Genomic DNA, 18,269 nt, shown 5'->3' on the forward strand with positions numbered 1-18,269 from the left:
GCAACCTCTTGCATATAGCTGTTAAGAACCCTATACCACATGTTCTCTTGCTGTATCTAGAATGAATGTTAAGTATTCCCCGGTATATTGTAGTCATCTGTCGGCCAAGTTTGATTCCGCAAGTAAGAATGTATCTAAAGTTCATCCACCATTCCCATTCTTCAACATCTGAATTTCCAATTTCAGTCACACTGTTCAATACTGTGTGAAAGTGAAGTGGGAAACTAAAATGTGGCACAGTAGGAAATATTCTAATCTTTCAAAATGACCATACCTGCCTGAATAGAAGGTATATTCTCACTTTAACCACACTCTTTCTGCAGGTTTCGTTCAAATTAAAGTCAGTCATTAAGGTTTTGAAGGCAGATTTTGTATTTCTTATTCTGTAGTGTGTTCTTGCATTCAATATATCGAGTTCCTCTTCCAGAAATACATTGCAATGCTCAGCAAAACATAGGCTATCCTTAATAATAATGTTGCATTACATTTTGAGTCATCTTAATTGGACTCATATACTGAGATTGCAGTTATCAATTTACTCCTAACTGAGATGTGGGCTATTGGCCACACCCTCTTGCGTTCTGCTTGTGTCCTAATTATGTCTAAAATGGTTCTTGCACATAATAAAAATCTGCACCTCTAGTCATAACATTTTGTGCTAAAACTACAAGACCACCAACCCATCTAGGTACTAGTGACGTGTGTGCCTCTTTCTCTGCTAGATAGGTCTCCTACAAACAGTTTATATCTCTTCCTTTTTTAAACTCGTACTTTAAAAGCTGACTTCCCTTTCTACAACTTCTTAACCCATTTACATTCCTGGTCCATAAGATTAAGTAGAGGGTGCTTTGTTACACATGGTCAGAATCATTTCTATGACATATGGTTCAATCGGTAGTATGAGAATTTTCATTTTTTTCATATGCTTTAGTGTCCACCTCCAACTGCCCCCACCTTTTCTCTTATAACCTGGAGGTGCATCCCTAGGTTAAAGGTTTCCATGTTGAATATGTTTGAGATATTCCCCTACCTCCTTATCAGAACTCTGAACATGTAAGGTTTGAGGCATAAATCCATATGCTAATACTCTAATCCTCCATTCTGTGGCATCCACACAAACTAGGAAAAGTGCTACTGCTCTGCACAAATCACCCATGCGAGAAAGGGGGTGAAGGAAATAAAGAGAAGACAAAATACTGTAGTCAACTTGGTCCTCAAGGTCATCAGAGCTGTGACTTCCAAGTAAAGTCCTCTGTTGTTGCAAGGGCATGTTGATAATGAATCCCAAATTGTCAGGTATGGCAGGTTTGAAGATATTGTTTGTTTTTTATGTGAGCGATGGCAGTAGGAGGCATGGTTCCAAGATGGTGACAACAACAACAAAAATTAGTGAGAATGCATATGCAACGGCAGACCGGGTTTTGGAATAATTCCTGATTACTATCAAGTAGTCTGACCCAATACTCTACAGATGTGATGGTTGAAAAATATCAGAACGTACCAAGAACCCTGTTCAGGACCGAGAGCATCATTACAAATGACTGGAATCGGCTCGTAGGGAAGCAATATGGAGTCAAAGAGGCAAAATCAAGTAACTGCAAGGTAAATGGAAACCGAAGGAAGGGGTAAAAATAACAAAGTGCAAGGTTGCCAAACAGTGAACGAAAATCTCTGAACTACAGGAACCATATAACTAATGAAAGTTACAAGAAATCTGACTCTTCCCACTGCCTCTAATGAAATTGCCCCATAAGCTCTAACCATCCTCCTGGTTGGTGCTGCTCTATCGAATCCTTAAGGGCTCTGTCTATCTGTACATTGGAACTTCTACCTCTGCCAACAATGCCCGAGCTGCCATAGATGGATCTTCCATCTCCTTGTACAAATACTGACATTGCTGTAGAAAAAGGTGTAAATTATTTTTCACGATGACTATTTAAAAAACACATTAGGCCTGATTTAGAACTCGGCGAATGGGTTATTCTGTCACAGAGATGGCGGATATCCTGTCCACCAAAATATGAATCCCATTACATCATATGTGATTTAAATTTAGGCGGACAGGATATCTGTCACCTTTGTGACCGAGTAACCTGTCCACCAAGTTCTAAATCAGGCCCATAGCTTGATACAGCCTGGTTTAAAATAAAATAAATTAACTAAACTAGTACTATTAATCATTTGATGATTGCATTACTCCAAGCAAATCTTTTGCTTCTTTACTATTTCTAAGGTAATGCATCTTACTCTTCCTCTTTATTTTCAAAAGTGCTGGGAATTTCAGCTGTGGGGTTGGATTTTCTTACCCAGCAGCAGCCAGAAGGGTTCCATGTTCTTATCCATCACCATTGTCTCTATTCAGTGGCTCTAGAGAGATATCAAGTAATAGTCAATCTTACTTTATCTACCTGGATGGATTTGTTTGTGAGGCATCTTGATATGGCTTTCTCCTTCAGAAAAGTCTGCAAACAAATGTCATTAAACATAATATGGGAACACTATTTATAAGTAACTTGTAAATCCACTGAATAAAAAAATGCCAAGATGGCGTCCACTGGATGGACGTGTGAGTGAATAGCTCCCGGCTGTTTTCCCTCACCCTCGATTTCTGTGGTCAACAGGTCGAAAAGAACGGCATAAACGGCGGAAAATCAACGGAGGAAAAAAAGCATGAACATAAAAACTAAAAGTGAAGCTTTAGGAAGGCACTCAAAGCAACAAAAATAACTCAGTAGGAAAGCTGTGTGAATGTTTCTTCGGCAGGGCATGCTCACCTGATGCACACACCTGTGAGGTAGGAGGAACCAGCAGTGGGAGCAGCATCGGCAGGGCTGCATAGTGGGTGTGCTGAAACGGTGGCGAGGAGTTGGGAAGCGGCGAGGACGGTGAAGGTGAAAGTGGCGAGAGCAGCTGAGTTAATGGAGGGAAAAAAGCACGAACATTAAAACTAAAGGAAAAAGACTGCAAGACGCAACCGCACCTGAGACGGATTGTGACGGGCGGTCGATGGACGTCGACGGTTAACGGTCGATTGGAATTCGTGGAGGAAAGCTACGGATGGTGCTTTTTACTGTGGGGCTGAGAGAGCTTGAAAAGTCGGTGGAAAAACGGATGATAGCTGTTTAACATAGACAGTGAGTACAAAATTACTTAAAACTAGGTTTCAACTGCAGGCTCCGAGCAGGTTGGTCACGTGAAATAGTTAAAGGGAAAAAGTTAAAGTCTCAGACAACGGGGAGGAAAATATATTAAATAATAACAGCTGGATTGGAAATAACTCTGACGCTTCGACGCTTGTTTGGCCTGGCTAATTCGGGACTTTTGAATACTTTGAGTAATTTCTTTGGGCGTTACTTCTTCCTTGTTTGTTATGGCGCCTAAGACTGCCAGAGGTGGTAAAATAAGAGCCTCAGGGGAATCTGCTGTAGGGACACGTGCAGCTTTAGCGGCAACGGGCTTAAAAGAGTTATCAGGTGCTATGTGTCAGAATACCCCCCTACAGGGGACTGTTCAAGGGACACCTAAGATATCGCAGGTTTTTCAGGCAATTCCTGGGAAAAAAGTGGTGACCTCAGTATGTGATCTTTTGGATATTTCAAAACAAGGAGGTTTATTTACAGAAGAGAGTAGAACTATTTTGGAACAAGGTGCTGTAACAGAGGGGGCTAAGAATGCCTCCAACGACCCGGTATCTCCAGGTGAGATTGGCTTTATTAGGGAGGACAGAAATGAACCCACTATCAGCAGCAAAGACAGTGAATTCTTTTCACTTTCGGAGCATTCGGAACAGTCAGAAGAATCTGACTTAGAAGAAAATATTCAACTGTACGAGGAGGGTCCTGGAGATATAACTTCCACCGGCAGAAGCCACATTGAAAGCCCTTCTTCAGAGGGGGCCCCTACAGTAGTACAAACTGTACGGAAGAAAGTCAAGGAAGGAGCTACTGGATTGTCATCGATAGACACTTCGGATTGGGAACCCTCAAGTGAAGTGTTGAAAGGCTTTAACTTGTCTGATCAAGTTACTGGGGGTGTCGTAGAAGCGGGCCAAGGCCATACATCTTTGGAGTCAATCCATAGATTAATTTCATCACATAGGTTGGAAACACGAGCCGAGAATCTAAAAACACATACTGCATGTCGAAAGTTGCAAAATACAGTCAGACGATTGGCAAAATCTTGCAATGATTTCACTGCCCGGATGGGGGAAGCCGAGACTCGAATTTCATTGCTTGAAGATCAGATGGTGGCTCAAAAGGATGCAGTGGCAGATATTAAAGCTAATAAAGATGATGTACATGACAAGCTGGTCGATTTGGAAAATCGTCTGCGCCGCAACAATCTCCGCATTTTGGGGGTGCCTGAAGGACTTGAGGGACAGGATGTCCGAAAATTTGTAGTTGAGTTATTTCAAGAAGCGTTTCCAGAGTTGAAAGAATGGAATTGGGCAAAAGAACTACAACGGGCGCATAGGTTTCCCTTTCGACAGCGACCTGGTAGGAGTGGACAAGCACCGCAGCAACCCAGGGCTATCCTGATTTCTCTTAATAACTTTTTGGCTAGGCAGTCTTTATACGATTTGGCTAGGCCAAACAAACAGAGAGCTGGTAAAGGAATACAATTTTTTGTGAGACCAGACTACTGGCATTCTACGGTTGAGAAGAGATGGCAGTTGCGGCAGCTGATTAATCTTTTTCAAGCTAAAAACGCACAAGCTTTTCTATTACAGCCAGCTACTTTGAAGATTGTTAATAGAGGTCAGACTCGTTATTTTACTTCTGATGTCGAAGCCAAAGAATATCTTTTATCTTTGGGCTAAGGACTAAGAACAATTATTGTTTTGTTGATTAAGGTTACTATGCTGAATGATGATCTTTCTTCGGAGTAGCTATTGCAAACTTCTATGTGTATAATCATGTGTATAACCATTGTTTTTCTTATTTAGCTGTTGTACAGGATGATGAGGGGGGGGCGAGCATCTATGGGCTGATCACTAAGCATCTTAAGGGCAATTGGCCCTAATGCCTTATTGTTTGGGGTGGGTCATGGTTGGGTTGGGGAGGTGGGAATAGAGGGAGGGTGTTTGGGAGGTTTAGAGGGGCACTTGGGGTGTAGAGTTTTGGGTGGGAAGGGGTCAAATGGTAAAATTTCAGTTTGCAGCATGAGAAGTAGAAGTTATAGAATTAATTTTTTGGGGAAAGCTGATGGACATGGGGCATCTCTATAGAAATGGCTAATAGGAGCTTGCGTATATGTACATTTAATATATGTGGGCTAAATAATGGTTTAAAGAGGAAACGAGTTGCTGCTGAGTTGCGGCTGATTAACCCTGACATTCTTTGTCTGCAAGAGACGCATGTCCCGTGGGATAATCGTAGGATATTATTAGAGTTGGGGTATAATTTACTATCAACCTCTAAGCAATCTACTGTGAATAGGGGGGTGGCGATCATGGCATGCCATGGTATAGTCAGTACGGGTAAAGAGAGGGTGGACAATTTTGGGAGGTGTGCTATTACTGAATGTATTGTGGGGGGAGTTAAAATTGTCATTTGCGTAGTATATGGATCTAACTTGGATGAGGCTGAGACCTTGGAGTTTTTAAATGTTGAGCTGTCTCTCTGGGGGACTCCGCTGATACTAGCTGGGGACTTTAATATACATGGGGAGGGGATGTACAGACATGGGAACCTTATTTTATTAATTATAGAGGGAGTAAGCCCAAAGTGTTCAGGGCCTTGCAACAATTGATACAAAATCATGGACTAGCCGATTGCTGGGGGATTGGGGAACATGATGAAGGGGATCTTGGGTATACTTTTTACTCATCCCCGCATAACAAGTGTGTTCGGTTAGATTATATATTTTTACCCCGACTGTTGGCTGCTGATTCAAAAATACAGGTATGGCCTCGGATTTCGTCAGATCATGGACCCGTGGTTATGGATCTTGTTAGTCTTGCCCTCTTAAGAGAACAGCGATCTTTTACATTTAATAAAAAATTGTTAAGTGATGAGGAATATATTCAACATATTCAAACGTGGCCCATGGGATTTATAGAAAATAATAAAGGGTCGGCACCCCAGTCAATGATTTGGGATTCTTTGAAAGCTGGCATAAGGGGCGAAACATTTAGTTATGGATGGGCAAAGCAGAAGAAACGGAAAGAATACATGTTGGGTCTATGTGAGGAGTTAAAGAAGGTCGAATACGAATTTATTAAGGGGTTAGAGCAAAATCGGATACAAAAGAGATCCTAGCAAAGATGGGTCGATGCAGGGCTAGAATTAACGAGATATGGAGTCAAGATATTGCTGTTCAGTATAAAACCTATAAAACTGAGAGATATGAATATGGCGAGACCGCAGGGAGATGTCTAGCGCAAAGGTTGCGGGGAAGACAAACCTCACAGCGAATAGATGCATTGGAAGATGGGAAAGGGGGAGTAGTAGAGACTATTGAAGGTATATTGGAGGTACTCTATCTATATTACAAAGATTTATATACTCAGGACTTGATCACGCAGGGTACTATAGAGGAATATCTATCTAACCTAGACTTGATCGAGATAGGGTTAGCAGATCGAGAGGAACTAGAAGCTCCTATGTCAATGTTAGAAATACAAATAGCGATAGCAGGGCTAGCGTCAGGGAAAGCGGCAGGGCCGGATAAACTTCCTTTGGAAGTATATCGGATCATTTTTCCTATGATTAAGGATGATATGCTAGCTACGTTTTTAGAAGCCCAACGTGGTAATCCCCCACCATCATGGGACGATGCTAATATAGTGATATTTAAAAAACAAGACAAGCCTCCTAGAAATCCGGGGTCATATAGGCCGATATCATTAATTAATGCTGACAACAAGGTGTACTCGAAAATTCTTGCGACACGACTAGCTAAAATTATACCATTGTTGGTTTCTCGATGTCAGCACGGCTTTTTGCCCGGTAGGAGCTCGTTAAATCATATACACAGGGTAATTTCATTGATAGATTATGCTACAACACGTCAAGAGCATATGGGGTTAATCTTTCTTGATGCTGAAAAAGCATTTGATCGAGTGTCCTGGGCTTTTCTGTGGGCCACAATGTAAAAGATGGGGTTTGGGCCGCAATTTTTGTTAGCTTTGCAGACTATGTATAAACGTCCACGGGCTAGAATTTGTACGATGGGGAAGGAGTCTTCTTGTGTATATATAACTAGGGGGACCAGGCAGGGATGCCCTTGCTCACCTTTACTTTTCGCTATCTACATTAATCCACTGGTGCAAATATTGGAAACCAATAAGGGCATAAAGTCAGTGACAGTGGGGGAACAACAGACACGTGTCCTTGCTTATGCCGATGATATAGTTGTAGTAACATCTGATCCGGAGCAGGCAATTAGGGAGATCGAGGTTCAGACTCAGCAATATGGGGAAGTTGCTGGGTATAAGCTAAATATTTCTAAAACCCAGATCGTATGTACTGAGGGACTCTGTCCTGGTGATGCTCGAGTTACATCGGAAGCAAGATATCTGGGTATAAAGATTAGAATGTCACCTCAAGAGATAGTTGAAGTAAATTGGGCAGGTATACTCGATGCTACAAAACGTCAATTGGAAAAGATAGAGTGCCTCCACTTATCAATGGTGGGACGTCGCAATGTTTTAAAAATGTGTATACTCCCCCGGGTAATGTATTACTTCAGGACGGTAATGTTGGAGTTGACATGCGTACAATTAATGCAGCTACAGTCTATTGTAGATAGGTTTATATGGGGATGGAAAAAAAGTCGACGAGCCTCAAAATATATGACTCTCCCACTGATACGTGGTGGATGGGGCGTGCCGAATTTTACGCTCTATTATTTAGTTTGTTTTTTGCAGAATATGCAATACCTGGTGATTGGGGCCGAAGCAAGGCCCTTTGAAACACCAGCTGTATATCAGATGTTGTTGGGAATTCAGGCGAGGGAGGCCCTGCTTCAGTTTTACGAACCAAGCTATTTTAAAAGAACTCGGTTTAAAATTGTATTAGCTGCATATAAAGCCTGGAAGAGGATACGAAAAACTACTCCTATAAATCGGATAGGTTACTACACACCACTTAACTCTATGGAAATTTTCCCTTCGGTGTTTTGGGATCCAAAAATGGCTATATGGCAGGGTAAGGGGATACGACGTTTAGGTGATTTCTTTAGGGATGGGTCAATGATTCCCTTCTCCGAGTTGGTGGAACGGTATAAAATACCTAAACATGACTTCTTCAAATACATGCAAATCCGAGACTTTATTAATAAACACTGTAAATGTACACGTGTGGTAACAAATGACTTATTGGAGGCATTATCAAAAAAAGCCAAAATTGGGACTTTGTATGATATATTATTGGCAACTCAGCGGGATGATATAGAAGTGCAAGATGCGAAATGGAGGGATAGATTAGGTAATGCTGGTCTATATGTGCAATCCTCAATTGCGATGGCAAGTAAAGTTATATTAACGGCGAATTTACACACCCAACATTATAAAACTTTGTTTAATTTATATTGTACACCTGTTAAGATGATGAAGTGGGGTGGGATTCATGATGGGAAATGCTTCAGATGTCAGGCGGATAAAGCCAATATTGTACATGTATTTTTTGATTGTATAGCCTTAAAACAATATATATTTGATATTTCAGCATTTCTATCACAAACTACTGGGGTAGAAGTTAATATATCTAGAGAGTTATGTTATTGGGTTTGGGTGAAGATATTGAACCTAGCCATATATGCTATCCTTTTCGTTATTTTATATTTATAGCGATGGCCGTTGCTCGATTTACCCAATAATTACCCAAGTGGGCTGCTTGAAGCAATTTGGGCTGCCATCCTGCGAGGCATGCAACCCACTGGGGGTAACATTGACTAACATTGACCTTGCACCACAACTACCAGCATGCTTAGCGCAGACGCCGACTGGGGCGGGATATTTAATTCTGCGCAGGTGGTGCGTGTGCTGCCTTTCCCCTGCCTGCCAGTGAACAAGAGCGGTTTGACGCTCGAAACGCGTTTGGCTCGAGACTTTTGCTATGGAGCAGATGGTTTGTTTGTCCTGCGATCCGCAAATAAAGGTTTCAACTTGCCGTGGTGTGGCTTCATCCTTGGAGGCAACTCTCTTTTCTAATGTTATGCGGCGTGCCCCGCCGCGGGGGAGCCCCACTGCTATCATGGCGGGCCTTCAACGACAAGAATCAAAGACGTTGTGGGGACGGCGAGTCCGCTTTGTGGATGGTGTATGGGCAGGATGGCAGCCCAAATTGCTTCAAGCAGCCCACTTGGGTAATTATTGCAAATATTTGGGGGCGAGGCATGCAACCCACTGGGGGTAACATTGACTAACATTGACCTTGCACCACAACTACCAGCATGCTTAGCGCAGACGCCCACTGGGGCGGGATATTTAATTCTGCGCAGGTGGTGCGTGTGCTGCCTTTCCCCTGCCTGCCAGTGAACAAGAGCGGTTTGATGCTCGAAACGCGTTTGGCTCGAGACTTTTGCTATGGAGCAGATGGTTTGTTTGTCCTGCGATCCGCATATAAAGGTTTCAACTTGCCGTGGTGTGGCTTCATCCTTGGAGGCAACTCTCTTTTCTAATGTTATGCGGCGTGCCCCGCCGCGGGGGAGCCCCACTGCTATCATGGCGGGCCTTCAATGACAAGAATCAAAGACGTTGTGGGGACGGCGAGTCCGCTTTGTGGATGGTGTATGGGTAGGATGGCAGCCCAAATTGCTTCAAGCAGCCCACTTGGGTAATTATTGCAAATATTTGGGGGCGAGGCATGCAACCCACTGGGGGTAACATTGACTAACATTGACCTTGCACCACAACTACCAGCATGCTTAGCGCAGACGCCCACTGGGGCGGGATATTTAATTCTGCGCAGGTGGTGCGTGTGCTGCCTTTCCCCTGCCTGCCAGTGAACAAGAGCGGTTTGACGCTCGAAACGCGTTTGGCTCGAGACTTTTGCTATGGAGCAGATGGTTTGTTTGTCCTGCAATCCGCAAATAAAGGTTTCAACTTGCCGTGGTGTGGCTTCATCCTTGGAGGCAACTCTCTTTTCTAATGTTATGCGGCGTGCCCCGCCGCGGGGGAGCCCCACTGCTATCATGGCGGGCCTTCAACGACAAGAATCAAAGACGTTGTGGGGACGGCGAGTCCGCTTTGTGGATGGTGTATGGGCAGGATGGCAGCCCAAATTGCTTCAAGCAGCCCACTTGGGTAATTATTGCAAATATTTGGGGGCGAGGCATGCAACCCACTGGGGGTAACATTGACTAACATTGACCTTGCACCACAACTACCAGCATGCTTAGCGCAGACGCCCACTGGGGCGGGATATTTAATTCTGCGCAGGTGGTGCGTGTGCTGCCTTTCCCCTGCCTGCCAGTGAACAAGAGCGGTTTGACGCTCGAAACACGTTTGGCTCTAGACTTTTGCTATGGAGCAGATGGTTTGTTTGTCCTGCGATCCGCAAATAAAGGTTTCAACTTGCCGTGGTGTGGCTTCATCCTTGGAGGCAACTCTCTTTTCTAATATATATATATATATATATATTTTTTTTTTTATCAACTTTAACTGTAAGCTGGTTGTGTGTACGGTGTACATGTAAGGCAGCCTTTTTCCTTTGCGGGCCAATTGGTTTATAATCCATTACAACAAAGTCATCAGCACAAAAAACGATAGACATGAACCCCGCCAATGTTTAAAGCAAATGGTTCCAGTTCCAGCAATTTGGCCTTGAGACCTTTTTTGATGGGAGTTTCTGAGATAAAAGGCCTGTTTGGTCAAACTCCTTCTTTGTCTAATTCAAGGAATGTAGAACTTGAATGATTGAAAGTAAGCCTGGTGAAATATTGTAGGCAGATAGTTTTTTAAAAAGCAAACTCAACCCACTTTGGTATTTGTCACATAGGATAGCTCACAAGGGGTTTCCCCTACAAAACCACAAAGGTTCATCGGGCTCATTGGGTTTATGGGGCTCTTCTGGAAATGCACATAGCAGAGAAGATGGAAGTTCCAAGTAACCTTTCCGAGCCAAACACCAACATTTGTGGGACCAACCGTATTGATTTAGTTGTATAACACAATTTCGACCATAAAAGTATTATGATGCAAAAATATCCTCCAAACAGTGATAACCGTGATATTATCTTTTGACCATTGTAAATATTGAGTGTAAAAATATCGTCACTCAAAATATTGTAAAATCACCAATATCGGAATCAAAAACATAGACTATTAAAATATCGAGCACACATTAAAACAAATGTAAAACGAAAATATTGATAACTTACGTATTGCATACTATAATAGCTTAATAAATAAAAAAATAAAAAACACATAAACAAAATATTACAAGACAAAATAAAAAGCAAATATACAAAAATATATAATAGAGCGAGCATTAAACATAAGAAACAATTTAATTAGTGTCTTAATACATGAAAATACATTAAAAAACATATTAAATAACTAAAACTTCAACCAATAAAATTCAAAACGAAAATAATTGGAAAATAGGAAAATAGAACGCCAAGCACACAAACTGATGCACAGCTAGCCCACAGTAACAGAGAACTGAGTCCTGAAAGAAATCAAGTTTACTAAATATTTAAAACTAGAAAAGCATTCTCTAGACCACGAAAATTACAAAAAACTGAAAGAAGCCAAGCGAAAAATAATATAAAAATAATTTAATGCATTTTCTGCTTTTAATATATTTCAAATAAATGACAAAACGTGATAAGACTGAAACCCAAATCCAATGTGCCATACACCGCTTTGAAGTACTGCACAAATCAAAAGCATGGCATAAAATAAGAAGAAAGAATGTAATTAAGTAATTGTAAATTATTAACTCTTAACATTATAACCCTACAAATATTTTAAATTATATAAAGTAAATATATGTTTCTCACATTTATATTATGCAAAGATTCCAAAATGTCAAGTATAGCAACCTACTCTAAAGAGAGCACTACCAATGTAAGAACCCAAAGGAAGTGCAGTAAATATAACAGGTGCTATGGTCAAACAACTACCACAAATTACACTGAAGAAAACATGAAAGATCACAATTATCAATTTTTTAATATAGCTGAACTACAAATGTGTTATTTTTTTTAAAGCTTTATTTATATTTTCCTTAATACCGAACATTTCAATTTAGGTCCACATTGTACATAGTAGCCAAAAAAATAAAAAGAAAAAAATATTTGTATCATCTCTTTCCCTGAGACCAGTACATACTGAGTGAGAATACTCCTTTGCTCATTCCCTTTAGTGTTTTGCTAAAGGCTCTTGTTCGGTTTGTGAACTCACCGATGTCAGTGCTAATAAGTGGGACTGAAAGGGTTGCCATATGTCAAGCGGTCTAGATGTTGAGGTTTGGAGTTTTGCATATAATTCGCTGATAGTGTTGCAATATGACAAACTAAGCATCCACCCCTTTATTGTCGGTGGGTATTTGCTCCCCCAGTGTATTGCGACTTCCCTCTTGGCGTGCAGCAGTGCTAATGCGCAAAAGCACCTGGAGGATTTGGGGGGATCTTTAACATATCCCAGTAACACCATTGGGGGGTAGGGGTGATGGGTTGGTTAATCATTTGCGAAAGTTCATCGAATACCCGCTTCCAAAATTGGGCCACCTTGTCACATGTTCATGTCATATGTGCGAAGTCTGCCATTGGGATGCTACACCGTGGTCATGTGTGTGGTCGGGATGGATCCATACGATGGACTCTGGCCGGGGTAACGTATGTCCGTCGCAAGAATTTGAAATGTAATATCTGATGCTTGTGGTTAAAGGAGACTCTGCGCTTTTGTTCGCAACAGAAGAGCCATTGTGCGTACGTGAGGGGCTGACCCAAATCCTGTTCCCCAGCCTGTCGTACCCCCTCATCCGGGGGTGGAAGCAGAGCAATAGCGGCTCTATACATATTTAACATTAGGTGCTCTCCACTGGTATCCTTGATAAGGAGTGTCAGCGGTGGAAACTCTGATGGTTCTTTAGGGTAGCCTGGAATCTGCTTATTTAATGTTCTTTGCAATCGGTATAAAATGAACTGTTCCATGGATGTAGCCCCTTTAAAACAGGGGTCTTTGCTACGGGAGTAGACATGGTTATTGGGGAATAGAACCCCGAATGTTTTCAGTTCGAATTTATTTAGAATGCGTTTTACGGTCGGTTCCTGTGTGATGGCGATCCATGGGTTCCCTGCTAATGGAAGAAACGATGAGTATAGTAGTTGCGTTCCCGGTTGTCTGAATCAGTTACTTCCAGGCCCAACTATTAGTGGAAAGCGTTTGCAGGTCTTGTGGGTCTCGAGTCATGCCCACCTGCAGTAGAGCCGACACTGGGGTGGGATGCACAAGATCGGTCTCAGGCCGGAGATAGGGGATACGGGTGTCGGAGTGAAACCAATGTCGTGAAAACCGACATTGTGCTATAATACAGTCGAAAGTTAGGGATCCCAAATCCCATTAGTTCATACGATAATGTCAAGGCATCCCAGCTGACTCTGGGTTGCCTGCCCCCCACGCCAGCCGTATTAGCTGGGAGCGAAATGTGGCAAAGAAACTCCTATACAACGGTATTGGAATGTTCTGGAAGAGATATAGAAATCACGGGAGAACAACCATTTTTATCAGGGCTATTCTCCCGGCCAGCGACAAGTGTAGCTTCAGACAGTGCCCTATTTTATCGTTTAATTCCTCCATTGCCGACCCATAATTAAGTTGAAGGATCTATGACAGGTCTTTATGAATATAAATGCCTTAATATTTGACTGAGTCGTCACACCATTTTAGTGGGTCTTCCGTACTACGTGTGCAGTGGGCCTCGGTCAGTGGGAAAATCTCGGACTTACTCCAAATTATGTGCAGACCAGATAGGGCACTGTAACGAGTGACCTCATGGAGAATCGGTCCTAGGTTTTCGTCAGCATCTTGTGTCAGCAATAAGGGGCCTGTTTTAAGCTGTATGCCCCTAAATTTAGGAGTCCTGGCTTTACTACTCCTAAACTGAGAAAAATCCTTACTTTAAGACTTTTGGTATTCACAGAAGGCATTTTGGAGTCCTAAAGTTAGGACTCATATCTTCTGTGAATACCGAAATGAGTAAGTGCCTTCTGTGAATACCAAAATGAGTAAGGGCCATCTGTGAATACCAAAATGGTAGTAAGTTTAGGATTTTGTCTTAAGTAGTTCTATGAAACGGGCCCATTGTGCTTAAATATGTGCAAGGTTTCCCCAAATCCAGAGAAAAAATGGTTTAACTGCTCTCGCTATTAAAAGATACTAGGTGTGGTTTTCTATTGAATCCCTGCAAGCTTCCCCCAGAATCCAGTGAGTCAATGGCAAAAATTGCTCTCACTGTTACTGGTGCCTTGGTGTTGTTTTCCTTTATGCATGTCTCAGCGAAAACAATATATTAATTTCCTGTTATTTGGTTCTGATAAATGAGTTGCACCTGCCCATTCTCTAAGGTCAAAGAGAGTGTACTAACATGTGTTTTCTAAAATGTTCGAGAACTTTCCAGATGGCCTTGTGCCCCATGTACCGCACATGATTTAGCTACATCTATTGAGCCTTCAAGAGGGTATATAAACTCCGCCCAAACCTGAATCGTGACTTGGCCATGCTCCCTGTGGAACAAGCTTCACCCATCTCACTCACCGGAAGAATCCTGGCAGGACTGAGAAGTGCTCCAGTCTCCTTCAAGTACATCCAGACCTATAATTGCCATGGCACCAGCTCCTTGACTTCTTCCTCCTCGCCCCCTCCTGTACAGCTAGTCTGGACCCCCCTGACTCCCTGGTTCAAAGCCTCATGATCTTCTTCGAACTTCAGGCAAGTGGAAGAACTAGGCTAAGTAGTTGATATCAGGTTAGTGCGCAAAACCTGCTATAGTAGTAAACAAGACAGAGTATCCCCGTCTCTGTGATTTACTCCAATGCTTCTTGTGTGGTAATCCTCCAGACCCTTCCTGCAACCTTGGTGCTAGAACTGTATCATGCAAGGATTAAAGACTTCTCTCATAAACAATAGTGCCATGAGAAAGCACTTCCGAGTTCTTGATATATGTATGAACCTTGTACCCAGTGCTTAATTTGTAAAATATGAAGTGCAGGTGCTGAAATGTTTTTCGGAGGCCACACCTACTTTTCACTGGCTCCACCCACTTCCTCCACTGGCTCCACCCACTTACTCACAGCGCATCATCAAAAAGGCCGCAACCTTGAATTTTTCTTCAAAGGACTCAAAATCAGCCTCAGAACCTTGCCCCCCAAAAGAACATACGTCAAAAGCATCTAACATTCTCCTAGAAAACAGAGTTGATTTCTCAAAGCACTTCACTTAATATTTCATGGACAACCAAATGTTCTCCACAGAAAATAACATCCATGGTGACTTCAACATTCAGAAAAACAAGAAGTGTTCCTCCAACATCAATGTTCATGTGAAGAAATTCAACTTTCATTGACCCACTAACACCCACCTCCCACAAAGCCAGAAAAAAACTAGAGACATGATCTCCAGCACCGGTACCCGATTATGTCTTTACCATAGACCTTACGGTAACGGAGCTGGTTTTCAGCATGTACCTCCCCATCCCGCCATGTTGCCCACTTACACACGCAGTCAGTGGGAATTGAGGAAGGCGGACCCAGACGAGGCTCCACTGCCACGCACCCAAACAAAAAGCAGCGTTGGTTGGTTTGGCATGGGCCTCACGCCACCGCCACCCACGGGGCGGCATATTTATGATTATGGTGGCATGGCGGCAACGCTAGCGCTACTAGTAGTTACTTAAAGTTTACCTAATTTAACTTCTTCCATACAGCTTAACAGTTAACTACTGTTAAGTAACTGTCAGTGCAGTGTCATGTAAAACAGTACTTAAATTACTGGTTCGGGCCGGGCGGACAGCCCGGGACACACCCACGACTGCCTGCAGCCTGAGGCTGCTGCGCAGCTTTATTTAACTGATTAGGCCTGGCTGCCAGGGCACACCACCCTCTAGAAACCGTACAAAAATGTCTTCCATCTGGCCACCGTACTTCTAGCTGCTTAGTGCTCTGAAGTCACAGCAAGCAACACTGCAGCGCATTACAAAACACGCACATGCACTACAAACACGAAAAAACAAACCTGCAGTAAACGCAGGAATGCAACAGCGACAGCCTTAAAGTTGTTTCAGTCTGTGGGAGTGAGTACTAGCAGAGCATGTCTTGCGTCAGTGAAGTCCTAGTTTAGGAAGGAAGATGGACATTGGACGTCACTTGGCCGCCTCTCATTCCGAGTGAAAGGCTTCCCGGAAGTCCTGCTCGGCCGCTCTCTGGACTCTGGTAATTATTCGCCATCAGCGGATAATTGGCCCTCGTGATGTGTGCTACTTCGAGAACCCAAGGCAGAGTCAATATGTGTGATGGAATGACGCGCACACCCCCTTCAGAGTCAGTTAGTGAAACGCCATTAAACAGCTGAAAATCATTGGAATGCACCCTCTCCGCATGGAGACCCGGCCGCCCCTGCCCCATCCCTACTCACCTGGTGGCTGGTGCTGTTACTGTCCAGTAGCAGTACTCACTGGTGGCAGTGGCTACTCCAGGCCTCAACAATGTCGTCCGTCCGGCCTGGCCGGTCGCGCTTGCTGCTGGCGGCCGCCGTGCGGGTATGCTGGGGTGTGGCAATGCAGCGACTGCGCGTGCGTTCTGAAAAAAACTGCGCCTGCAGCCGCGCACAGCTCCAAACCCCGCAGAAGACCAAATCCAGCTCTGCCCAGTGTCCCGCTCGCCCCTCACCCATTGGGCAGCCGGCAACACTGAGCCGCGGCTGCTGGGCCACCACCGCCAGACAATGCTACTGCAATGTGCCACTGCCAAGTGCCGTAGTGAAGTAAATTACTTTAAAATCAATTATGCGCACTAAATGCTAAGCACCGGAAAGATCCGGCACAAATTAAGCACTGCTTGTACCCCACCCTGTGTTCCAAGTGTATCTTTGAGAGCGCAAGTAACTCCAACCTTTGCTCCAAGTATATCTTTGGGAGTGCAAGTAGGCCAACCTATGTTATGGGTTTATTCCTCGGAGTGCCAATAACTCTAATCTGTGTTTCAAGTTTATTTCTAGGAGTGCCACTCTCCAATCTGTGAGTTTGGTTATTCTGCTACCATACCGAGCTGCTGATGACACCTGTAAGTTTATGTCACTGAATTTGATATCTGTTTATTGAATGTAGAGCCCTGTTAGTGCACTGATGGTAAATTGCCTCCTCTTGTTATTTCCAGCACATTGTGTCATTGTAAAGCCAGAGGTTCTGGTACAGTGCACATCTACCTCGCAAACGTATAAGGTCTCAGAAATGACAAATCCTGTTATGCAGTGTTGCATAGCAGCTGAACAGATACAGTACCACAAGTCTTTTTTTTTTTTTTATTTTATCCCAAACCCCTTTCCGCCCAAAGGAACAGTGTGAGATTGAAGGTTTTGGTTTCCTGACTTGTATTGTCCTCGGAAGGAATAGGAGCTCCAGTATCGGCTCCAGTATCGTTTCCGTGGTTGGGACCTGGTGCGTGCAAGACGCCCAGTGCAGCCTATCCTGAAAAGCAAAGGGTATGCGGATCAACCTCAATATCTTAAAGTAGTCTAACTCCCCATTTAGCTGCCATGTGTCATCTGGCAGCCAGCATTGGTGTAAAAAAGCTTGCATCCTCTTCAGGATGGTGTTGGAATTCAGATGGGCTAAACTTAAGGCATTGGATATGCTTCAACAATCCATCGAGGTGCTCCTCTATCTAAACAGAGGCAAAGTGCCGTTTACATAATAAACTGGACCAATTCATACTGTGCCTGAATCCTGGTCTTATTGTCATTGTTTAATTTATCCACCAAGAGCTTTCGGATAGCAAACAACAACAAACAAAAAATGTTTGTGCAGTGTACTAAGTCCTTGTAAAGAATGTTCTTTGGCCAGATAATATGCCTATAAAGAGATGTAACTGTAAGCATGACATTTCTAAGTAGATTATCTCATGAGGCCTGTGCATGTAAATGTGTGTTAAATGCAATAGTCTAAAAAGAACGTGAGCAGGTAAAATTGAAGTGTTTGTGCCCAGGGCCTATGTAACCACGTGGTAGGGCACATTGAAACCAATTTTGATATTCCTAGACTGTTAATGGTATTTCCAGTTCATTATACGCTGGGCAGTTGTTGGGAACTGCAGCTATGGTATAA

This window comes from Triturus cristatus, chromosome 2_1 (genome assembly GCF_964204655.1).
Source record: "Triturus cristatus chromosome 2_1, aTriCri1.1, whole genome shotgun sequence".
Lineage (NCBI taxonomy): Eukaryota > Metazoa > Chordata > Amphibia > Caudata > Salamandridae > Triturus > Triturus cristatus.